The following is a 9,424-nucleotide window of genomic DNA, read 5'->3' on the forward strand; positions in this document are numbered from 1 at the left end:
CTTGAAAGCTTTGGCTTTGGGAATCAGTTTATTTCATGGATAAGGCTTCTTTATAAAGATGTCTATAGTATGCTGAAAATAAATGAAATTTTGACCAGACCTTTTTCTGTAGGTAGAGGTGTGACACAAGGGTGTAGTTTGTCTGGTCTCTTGTACACGATTTCCATTGAGTCAATGTTGAGGATGCTGAGAGAGAAGCTGCAAGGATTTACTGTTCCAACATCTCACCTTTCAAACACACCAGTGGTGAAACTCACCTCGTATACAGATGACATCCCAGTGATCATTAGATCTGGAGATGATGTTAAACATCTTACCTCATGCCTCAACATCTTTCAGAGTGCTTCTTCCGCACGGATCAATTGGGGAAAAACTGACACTTTATTGTTAGGCCTTGGTCACACCAAAATCCACCTCAGCTTCCACATCAGCGCCCTTGCAGTAAAGAGGGGGTTAAGATACTGGGGTTGTTCTTTGGGACTGAACAACACATGAACAAGAATTGGGAAGGACTTTTAGAAAAAGTGACAGGCAAGCTCCAGAGATGGAAGTGAATTCAAGCCCAGCTTTCCTACAGAGGCAGGGTGCTGGTGTTGAATAATCTAGCCACCTCAATGCTGTGGCATCGTCCCAGCCGTGTTGGACCCTCCGAAAGAGCTTTTGTCACAACTTCAAAAAGCCTTTGTAGACTTCGTTTGGGGTGGTCATCATTGGCTTCCCCCGGGGGTACTGTGTCTGCCTACAATCGATGGCGGTCAGGGATTAATTCATTTAGCCTCTAAGGTGAAATCTGAAATTTCTAACTTTGTTTTAGCTGGGATAACTAAAGTTGGAAACCTATTTGACTTGTCGAATAGAGAGTGTTTTTCAGTACAGAATCTAACTAGAAAGATTACTGGTAGATCAGAGAGAATAGTCGGGAACATATTAAAGGATTTGAAAACATCTTTTCCTACATCTTTGTGGGATTATATAACCAAGTTTAAGTCCGGCGGTAACACAAAGGTCTTTTTTCCAGAAGTGTACTTAACTCCAGAGGTAGCTCAAATTAACAATGGAGACAATGTAAACATTTTGTTATCTTTTAAAGGCTTGCAAAGTCTTCCGTTTTCCATGGTGAACAAACAAAATGCATATATTTCCTGTGTAAAGTCCTACTTTGTCGGACATCTAAGGGGGAGGAGGCATACAGAATGGAGGACTCATTTCTTGACGTCAGGAGATAATGAACCTTCATGGCAGTTATTGTATAAAAACCCTCTACCAAAAAGGTCTGGTGACTTACAGTGGCGGATTTTACATTGTGCATTACCAACAAAAGTGTTTTTGTTTAAATGTAAATATGCATCGTCTCCACTGTGCACTTTGTGTGATGAACTCGATACTGTGATTCATGTCTTTTGTGAATGTTGTAAATTATCTCCGCTCTTAAATCTATTGGATACAATGTTTCATAGTTTGGGGATCATTTTCTCGAAAACAGGGTTTATTTATGGGGGTAGATATTCTCGCCACAGGCAGGAAATCTGTACCTATTCAAATTTTTTGGTCGGTCAAGCAAAATTAGCCATTTGGAAGGCTTACAAAATGGGATTGGAAGGGAAAGAAGTAAACATGGTTAAATTATTTAAGGCCTTGGTTGAGTCTAGGATTAGATTAAAGTATGAATTTTACCAAATGAATGGTGATCTTCCGATGTTTGAGAAGAAATGGTGTGTAAACAAAGGGGTGACTTATAAGAGGCGAGAATCTCTTTTTCAATTGGTAATGGTCGTTAAAACAATGTGTTCTGTATGTTAAGGTTTTTTAAATTGTACAATAAATTATATTTTAAAAGTCAAAGTCTCTCTCTTTCTTCTCTCTCTCCCCACAGATGTGTCGTTATCTCTAGCATCCCTGCTGGTGCCTCTACAAATTACACCTGCAACATGAGGGGTCGTCATGTGAACATCATCATTCCCAATGTTATCCAGGCTCTCACGCTCTGTGAAGTGGAAGTCTATGGGGTTCCAAGTTACACTTTTATATCCAGTTCACAATTTCATATACATTTGAAGTCAAATTAAGTTTTACAACAGCCGCTAAATATCAATACTGTTAATTTTTTTTAGTGCCTGTTACTAAGAGGGCATTTCTGAGATTGAAGTTTAACAGCAGTGAGGATCTTATGAACCCTTCTGTGAGGGACAAAATTCTTCAAAAGGTTTGTGTTTATGACATGTATGGTAGATACATACATACACAAATAAATAAATAAATAATAGTACTTTTTCATCATAGATGATATCTGCCAATGTCCAGCCTTCAGTGCGTCAGATCTGTTGGACTAAGGAACCAGAGGTGGAAAATTAAACTTAAAAAACGGTAGGAAATATCACTACTACTACTACTGCAATAATAATAATACAACTACTTCTACTGCTAATAATAATAGTAATATAGCCATAAGAGGCAATCTGTGGGGTCCAAACACTCCCTGCGTATAGCACCCCCAGTGGCCAGTTCTTGTCAAGATTCATAGAACAATAAAGAGACCATATGTGAACTTTCTTATGCATATCACATTTTGTGATGATAACTCAATGCTAGTTGTGTAACCTACCTGCTGAAAGCCGACTGGCAGAAGGCAGACATTTTTTTAAGTAATTCAGTTACAGATTAGCAGAAAGCTCACTGCAAATTCTGCTCAATTAGAATTTTGGTTCCTGAGAAACAGCTATTTGAACTTAACGCTGACCGTTATGAACATGAACAGCAGCCCCAGGTAGCCAATTTGAGCAAGATTGCATCGGATACTAGGAGGTCCATCCCTGAACTTTCTATTCAAGTTTTGTGGCAATAGCTTAATGGGAAACTTTTCAGTTATCTGATTTTCTGATCAGACTTATAGTTCCTCATAAACAGCTATCTGATCTTAGCTCTGCTCCCTTTGTATGACCAAATTTGGCACATAGCAAAAAATGCTTTTAACATTTGCCAACTAGTCCTAGGATGTTTGGCCTAGATTTCAGAAATTTGGTGACAATCCTCAATAATTAATTTTTGGTGTGATGCTCAATAATTATCAAAAACATGTTGACATTTGTAAACAGCAACATCTCACTTTCCTGGATAATGAAAGGGAGTACTACAACCCCAATTCCAAAAAAGTTGGGACGTTGTGAAAAATGTAAATAAAAACAGAATGCAATGATTTGCAGTCTCATAAACCCATATGTTATTCACGATAGAACATAAAAAAACAAATCAAATGTGTAAACTGAGGAAATGTAGCATTTAAAGGAAAAAAATAGGTAACTTTGAATTTATGGGCTTTATATAACTATCAATTTATTGATAGTTCCATGAAATTTGCAGAAAATCAGTTTACTGTTACTTATTTATTAATTCATTGATTTATTTCTTTTACCTGAGTGATATTACAGTCAAGAATTTTGTCATTCTGACTTACAGGTGGCAGAAATATATCTGAAACAAGAAGAAGAAGAAGCGGAAGAAGAAGAAATGTTCAAAGAACAAAAAGAAAAAAAACATCAAATGTGTGAGGTTTGGGTGTAGCACTTGAAAATACTAGCTAACTGATGTTATAGGTTTATTAATTAGAAGTACTAGAGAAATGTAGCTATGAAAAATTATTAGCACAGGGTTTGTACAAGGTGCTTGAATTTGGCATTTGGAAATTTAAGTACTGGAAAACCTTGAAAATAGCCATTTTTTATGTATCAGTGGTTAAAAAGTGCTTGAATGATAAAAAGTCAATAAATAAAAAATAACAATTTTCAAAAGAACACGAATACAATCCTTTCACTCAAAATATGACTCCCCGCTGCAGCCCCTCCTCCTCCTGCTGTTCACTCATTCATTTTAACAGGGACAGCTTCGGTCCACTTCTCAGACCCCTTTAGCAACTTTTTTTTTTTTTTTTTAAAGCATCTAGCAATATATCTATCGACTTAGGACAAACCTTAGCTACTTTCTGTAGAAGATAATGGCCAGTACTGCCCGGCGAGTGCGAGGTCCTGCTTTCAGAAACAGAAAAAATATGTAAATGAGAACAGCTTTATTGGGAATTCGGCTGTATTAAAATTCAGCATGTGAGCACAGAGAGTAGGATGTAATAAAGGGCTGACACTAGGCAGAGTGAACATACGATGCAATGGTGAAATTATGGTGAAAATGAAGCAATGACTGGGAAATACAAAATTTGTCCATCATGGCTGGGAAAAGGAGCTATATAAAAATGGTTGTTTTAAAAAAAAATATTATTATTAAGATTTTTTTTGGAAATGAAGGATATGTTTCAATGACATCTCTTGTATAGTCCTTGAAAACAAAACAAAACAAAACAGTGCTTGAAAAGTCCTTGAAAATCCTGGAATTTCATTATGAAGCATCTGTACAGACCCTGTTATATGTACAATGTGATTGATGTATTAAACATGCCTCTTGATTTCTGGGTTTAGCATAGTTATACCTCGGTTTGAGTTTAAAACAATAGCTATATTTTCTGGTAGAATAATGCTAGTTAAGTTTCTCTCGCAAATATTACTGAGTAGATAAAGTATATTCAGTAGCTTTTCTGGGATAGTGAGAATTTAGGTTAATATAGTAGAAAACAAAACACTCAGATTATCCTGGTTGTAAGAACTGCTCATTCATCTGTACACCTTTACAGTTTTCACTGCAGATATATCATCAGCTTTATTGAACAATACTCAGAATCCTTGTCACCTCCCAGCCAATCAGTCATGATGAATTTTTGTATGGTTGGAAGCATGTTTAAAACACAGAAAGTGCCGAGATCATGTAAGAATGAGGTTTTACTCACTGGCATAAATGTGTTCACTTTAAACTTTGTTCCTTCCCTTAAACACTTACCTGCTTGAGAATTTCCAATGTTTGTAGAATGATGATTCTCAGTACAGCACATTACCAAATATTAATGGGCTTTAAATTTATTTATTTATTTGTGACAATTATGGGATTTTCTAATTTGTTTAATATGTGAACTTTTTTATTATTATGGCTCATCAAGGTTCAGAGCATTCCATTCTCTTAAATCAACATTTCCCATTGTTAGTATCAGAATCTTATTTAACATGCAACATATTCAATAATCTGTAACTAAGACTCAATAAAGAAATTCTGATTACACAGTGTCCAGAATGTCTCTGAAACACTTCTGCCTATGATTAGCCACGGATTCCTGAGAGGACACTGTAGCAGTCTCTGAGGATTTCTTCTTATCACTCCACTGTTTAAAAAAACAACAACAAACCACTAAATACTGGATTCTTCTTCTTTTAATTTGATTGTCAGTGCTCAACTCAAACCAACAGCAGAATTATTAATAATATCAGGAATGATTGTGTCTAAAATCAACCACTGATTATATCCCACTTGTTTGTTTCTAGATTGTATGATTTATTTAGCCAATTCTAAACTCACCTTTCCATTTGTGTAACTGGATACTCAGGATAATGAAATTTCGCTCTGGTTTCCATCCACCCACCCTTTCGATTTCTATATCTCCTATCATACAGGGTCGCACGGAACCTTGAGCCTATCCCAGAGATCATAGGGCACAGGACAGGGTACACACTGGACAGGGTACCAATCCATCGCAAGGCACACTCACATACACATTCACACACCCATTCATACACTACAGACACTTTGGACATGCCAATCAGCCTACCATGCATGTCCTTGGACAGGGGTCATGCAGCAGGCCAACAACCCTAGGCACAAAAAGCACATATGGGTCCACCAAAGTATGGTTAAAAGAGAATAAAATTCATGTTTCAGAATTTGCCAAGTCAATGTCCTGAACTTAATCCAATAGAAATGTTGTGGAAGGACCTCAAGCAAGCAGTTCATGTCAGGAAAATCACCAGCATTCCAGAGTTGAAGCTGTTCTGTTCTGAGAAACGAGCTAAAATTCTTACAAGCCGATGTGCAGGACTGATCAACAGTAAAAACAGGGAAAATGTTTAGTTTCGGTTATTTCTGACCAAGGGGTTCACACCATATGCTGAAAGCAAAGGTTCACATAGGATCACATAATAGAAAGAAAACATTCTACACACTGTTATACCACCAGCAGCAGTCTGGACTGTTGACACAAGGCAGGTTCATGCTGCTGATGCCAATGTCTGACCCTATTATCTACATGTCACAACAGAAATCAAGATTCATCAAATCAGGCAATGTTTTTCCATGCTTCAACTGTCCAGTTCCAGTGAGTCCACACCCACTCTAGCCTCAGGTTCCTGTTCTTGGCTCACAGACAGGAGTGGAACCTAATATGGTTGTAGCTTATCCACCTCATTTGGTTAGACGTATTGTATGTTGCAAGAGGGTTTTCTGCTCTCCACACTGGTAAAGAATTATCATTACCATAGCCTTTCTGTCAGCTCGAACCAATCTGTCCATTCTCCTCTGTCCTCTGTCATCAACAAGGTGTTTGTTTTTCTCCACCATTCTGTGTAAACTCAAGAGATTGCTGTCTGTGAAACTCCCAGATCAGCCTCTAAAATTCTCAAACCAGCTCGTCTGGCACCAACATTCATACCATCATCACTGAGATCACTGAGATTCTGATGTTTGCTGTGAACATTAACTGAAGCTTACTGAAATACTTACCTGTATCTGCATGATTTTATGCATTGCGCAGCTGCCACACGAATTAGTTAAGTTCTTTTTCAAACACATCCTGCAGAAGCAAATAAGATCAGCACTCCAGCTGCTCTGAGTAGCCTAATGCAAAATGTATTCAAAATACTATTTTTCCTAAAACAGATCATTAAGAACTCCAAAACACCTGAAAGTGGATTCAAGGCACTGTATACAGTGTTACCACCACTGAAATCACTGTTTAATTACATATGCTTCAACAGTTAAAATATATCATAAATAAATAAATACATTATTATTATTATTATTATTATTATTATTATTAATAATAATAATAATAATAATAATAATAATAATAATAATATGTGTAATTTATATAGCTCCTTACTCATAACCAGTGTCGCTTTACAATTACAATGTTTCAACAAAAAATGGAACATGCAGTAGACTAGATTTGAGAAAAAATATGATTTATAGTTTACAAAGAAATATTAAATTTCTCATCAAAACACGATTTCACTGCTTATGCTAAGCTTAATTTACACAAGTTTCTAATTACAAGATTGAATTATATAAAGTGAGCATGATCAATTCATGTAGTATTAATGTAAACTTTTCAATTCAATTCAATTCAATTTTATTTGTATAGCGCTTTTTACAATAGACATTGTCTCAAAGCAGCTTTACAGAAATATCAACATGGTATACAGATATTAAAGGTGCGAATTTATCCCAACTGAGCAAGCCACTGAGTGGCGACGGTGGCAAGGAAAAACTCCCTAAGATGTTTTAAGAGGAAGAAACCTTGAGAGGAACCCGACTCAGAAGGGAACCCATCCTCATCTGGGTAACAACAGATATTGTGAAAGAGTTCATTATGGATTTATATGAAGTCTGTATGGCGTTAAGAGCAGCCGTAGTCCCAGCAGTCTGGAATTAAAGAAGATTTGAGCTCCATCCGGAGATCAGAAAGGATCAGGATCTCTAGTATCTCCATAAATTCGTGTGGGGCTCGGCGAAAGGAGAGAGGGAGAAAAAAGATAATTATGACTGTGGAGTAGTAGAACAGAATCTAGTCAGGGTAGGCTTTAGTAAACAAATACGTTTTAAGCTTAGACTTAAACACTGAGACTGTGTCTGAGTCCCGAACACTAATAGGGAGACTGTTCCATAACTGTGGGGCTCTATAAGAGAAAGCTCTTCCCCCTGCTGTAGCCTTCACTATTCGAGGTACCGTCAGATAGCCTGCATCTTTTGATCTAAGTAGGCGTGGCGGATCATATAAAACCAAAAGGTCGATTAGATATTGTGGCGCGAGACCGTTCAGTGCTTTATAGGTTAATAATAGTATTTTATAATTAATGCGAGATTTTACTGGGAACCAATGCAGTATTGATAATATCGGTGTGATATGGTCGTATCTTCTAGTTCTAGTTAGGACTCTAGCAGCTGCATTCTGGACTAATTGGAGCTTATTTATATTCCTACTGGAACATCCAGACAGTATGGCATTACAGTAATCTAATCTAGAGGTGACGAATGCATGAACTGGTATTTCCGAATCATGTAGTGACAATATGTTTCTTATCTTAGAAATATTTCTGAGATGAAAGAAGGCTATCCTAGTAATATTATCTACATGAGCATCAAATGATAGGCTGGAGTCAATAATCACTCCAAGGTCTTTAACTGCTGCACATGATGAAACAGAAAGACCATCCAGAGTAACCATGTGATCAGAAAGAATACTTCTAGCTACACGTGGGCCTAATAAAAGTATTTCTGTTTTATCAGAATTAAGTAGAAGGAAGTTAATTAACATCCAATGTCTAATGTCCTTTACACAATCCTCAACTTTACTAAGCTTCTGTCTGTCCTCTGGCTTCGCTGAAACATACAGCTGTGTATCATCAGCATAACAGTGGAAGCTAATTCCATGTTTACGAATAATTTGACCTAGGGGTAGCATATATAAAGTAAAGAGCAGTGGGCCTAAAACAGAACCCTGTGTAACTCCAAAAGTAACCTCAGTACGCATGGAGAATTCACCATTTACATCTACGAACTGATAACGATCGGTCAGATAAGACCTGAGACCCAATACATTATGAAATCTTGGGGGATGTTGGCACTGACAGGTACTATAACTATAGTATTTAAATTAACATGATTCAAAGGATTAATAACTTCAATGCTAATGAATATTAGGTGCTATTATTAATTAATATTATCCTGGTGTCTGATATTTTTTGAGAACAGTTTCATATTAAAATACAATGAATCTGCACATTTTAACAGTTCAAATGGAGAAGTTATTAATGTTTTGTCACAGTAATGATTCTGTGTCTCATTGCCAAAAATGAAAACCTCTTAACTCTGAAAGTCAATTAAACAATGTTTGAAGGAGAATCTATAATAAATGTATCATCAGATGACTAAAGGGAATGCTGGATGATCCGTCACATCAGTTTTAGCCTGACATTTTTGCTTTTGCGTCACACATTTGTACAACAGTTTTGATGAATCAGACATTGATTGATTCATAAATCAGTTATCTCGCTGGATAAAACCTATACCTATATTATATATGTATATATTTATGTATGTATAAAATGTAAATGGAAGCTTTTTGCTTCATGTTTTTTTAAACTTTTCTGTAGACTGTCGTTTGAGTCAAACTTATTTGCATTTGAAGAACACAAAGTGCATTTGCCTTTTAAATAAACTAAATAACCATTTAGTGATACACCAAGTGGACAGCTCAGAGTTTAAAGGGTCAAAGAAATGA

General features: G+C 36.5%; 1 long non-coding RNA gene across 1 annotated transcript; it reads left to right on the forward strand.

The window, feature by feature from the left end:
• Positions 1–2,088: 2,088 nt before the first annotated feature.
• LOC128629775 (uncharacterized) lies at positions 2,089–5,148 on the forward strand. Its single transcript, XR_008394160.1, has 3 exons — positions 2,089–2,203; positions 2,281–2,364; positions 3,454–5,148. It is a non-coding gene; the product is annotated as an uncharacterized LOC128629775 (long non-coding RNA).
• Positions 5,149–9,424: the final 4,276 nt, after the last annotated feature.

Source organism: Ictalurus punctatus, unplaced genomic scaffold (genome assembly GCF_001660625.3).
Source record: "Ictalurus punctatus breed USDA103 unplaced genomic scaffold, Coco_2.0 Super-Scaffold_100, whole genome shotgun sequence".
NCBI lineage: Eukaryota > Metazoa > Chordata > Actinopteri > Siluriformes > Ictaluridae > Ictalurus > Ictalurus punctatus.